The sequence below is a fragment of the Bombina bombina genome, chromosome 6 (assembly GCF_027579735.1).
Source record: "Bombina bombina isolate aBomBom1 chromosome 6, aBomBom1.pri, whole genome shotgun sequence".
Taxonomy (NCBI): Eukaryota; Metazoa; Chordata; class Amphibia; order Anura; family Bombinatoridae; genus Bombina; species Bombina bombina.
The window spans coordinates 977698032-977700713 of NC_069504.1; positions in this window are offsets into that span (position 1 = coordinate 977698032).

A 2682-nucleotide genomic window follows, 5' to 3' on the forward strand; every position below is an offset into this window, starting at 1 on the left:
GACGTATGGGATATACATTCCTACCAGGAGGGGCAAAGTTTCCCAAACCTCAAAATGCCTATAAATACACCCCTCACCACACCCACAATTCAGTTTTACAAACTTTGCCTCCTATGGAGGTGGTGAAGTAAGTTTGTGCTAGATTCTACGTTATGCGCTCCGCAGCAAGTTGGAGCCCGGTTTTCCTCTCAGCGTGCAGTGAATGTCAGAGGGATGTGAGGAGAGTATTGCCTATTTGAATGCAGTGATCTCCTTCTACGGGGTCTATTTCATAGGTTCTCTGTTATCGGTCGTAGAGATTCATCTCTTACCTCCCTTTTCAGATCGACGATATACTCTTATTTATATACCATTACCTCTGCTGATTTTCGTTTCAGTACTGGTTTGGCTTTCTACAAACATGTAGATGAGTGTCCTGGGGTAAGTAAATCTTATTTTCTGTTACACTCTAAGCTATGGTTGGGCACTTTATTTATAAAGTTCTAAATATATGTATTCAAACATTTATTTGCCTTGACTCAGAATGTTCAACATTCCTTATTTTCAGAAAGTCAGTTTCATATTTGGGATAATGCGTTTGAATCAATCATTTTTTCTTACCTTAAAAATTTGACTTTTTTTCCCTGTGGGCTGTTAGGCTTGCGGGGGCTGAAAATGCTTCATTTTATTGCGTCATTCTTGGCGCGGACTTTTTTGGCGCAAAAAATCTTTTCTGTTTCCGGCGTCATACGTGTCGCCGGAAGTTGCGTCATTTTTTGACTTCCTTTTGCGCCAAAAATGTCGGCGTTCCGGATGTGGCATTTAGGCGTATTATTTGGCGCCAAAAAATATAGGCGTCGCTTTTGTCTCCACATTATTTCAGTCTCATTTTTTCTTTGCTTCTGGTTACTAGAAGCTTGTTTATTGGCATTTTTTCCCATTCCTGAAACTGTCATTTAAGGAATTTGATCAATTTTGCTTTATATGTTTTTTCTCTTACATATTGCAAGATGTCTCACATTGCATCTGAGTCAGAAGATACTTCAGGAAAATCGCTGTCTAGTGCTGGAACTACCAAAGCTAAGTGTATCTGCTGTAAACTTTTGGTAGCTATTCCTCCGGCTGTTGTTTGTATTAATTGTCATGACAAACTTGTTAAAGCAGATAATATTTCCTTTATTAATGTACCATTGCCTGTTGCAGTTCCCTCAACATCTAAGGTGCAGAATGTTCCTGATAACATAAGAGATTTTGTTTCTGAATCCATCAAGAAGGCTATGTCTGTTATTTCTCCTTCTAGTAAACATAAAAAATCTTTTAAAACTTCTCTCTCTACAGATGAATTTTTAAATGAACATCATTCTGATTCTGATGACTCTTCTGGTTCAGAGGATTCTGTCTCAGAGATTGATGCTGATAAATCTTCATATTTATTTAAAATGGAATTTATTCGTTCTTTACTTAAAGAAGTACTAATTGCTTTAGAAATAGAGGATTCTGGTCCTCTTGATACTAATTCTAAACGTTTAGATAAGGTGTTTAAATCTCCTGTGGTTATTCCAGAAGTTTTTACTGTTCCTAATGCTATTTCTGAAGTAATTTCCAGAGAATGGGATAAATTGGGTAATTCATTTACTCCTTCTAAACGTTTTAAGCATTTATATCCTGTGCCGTCTGACAGATTAGAATTTTGGGACAAAATCCCTAAAGTTGATGGGGCTATTTCTACCCTTGCTAAACGTACTACTATTCCTACGTCAGATGGTACTTCGTTTAAAGATCCTTTAGATAGGAAAATTGAATCCTTTCTAAGAAAAGCTTATCTGTGTTCAGGTAATCTTCTTAGACCTGCTATATCTTTGGCTGATGTTGCTGCAGCTTCAACTTTTTGGTTGGAGACTTTAGCGCAACAAGTAACAGATCATGATTCTCATAATATTATTCTTCTTCTTCAACATGCTAATAATTTTATCTGTGATGCCATTTTTGATATTATCAGAGTTGATGTCAGGTTTATGTCTCTAGCTATTTTAGCTAGAAGAGCTTTATGGCTTAAAACTTGGAATGCTGATATGGCTTCTAAATCAACTCTACTTTCCATTTCTTTCCAGGGTAACAAATTATTTGGTTCTCAGTTGGATTCTATTATCTCAACTGTTACTGGTGGGAAAGGAACTTTTTTACCACAGGATAAAAAAATCTAAGGGTAAAAACAGGGCTAATAATCGTTTTCGTTCCTTTCGTTTCAACAAAGAACAAAAGCCTGATCCTTCATCCTCAGGAGCAGTTTCAGTTTGGAAACCATCTCCAGTCTGGAATAAATCCAAGCCTTCTAGAAAGGCAAAGCCTGCTTCTAAGTCCACATGAAGGTGCGGCCCTCATTCCAGCTCAGCTGGTAGGGGGCAGGTTACGTTTTTTTCAAAGAAATTTGGATCAATTCTGTTCACAATCTTTGGATTCAGAACATTGTTTCAGAAGGGTACAGAATTGGTTTCAAGATGAGACCTCCTGCAAAGAGATTTTTTCTTTCCTGTGTCCCAGTAAATCCAGTGAAAGCTCAAGCATTTCTGAATTGTGTTTCAGATCTAGAGTTGGCTGGAGTAATTATGCCAGTTCCAGTTCTGGAACAGGGGATGGGGTTTTATTCAAATCTCTTCATTGTACCAAAGAAGGAGAATTCCTTCAGACCAGTTCTGGATCTAA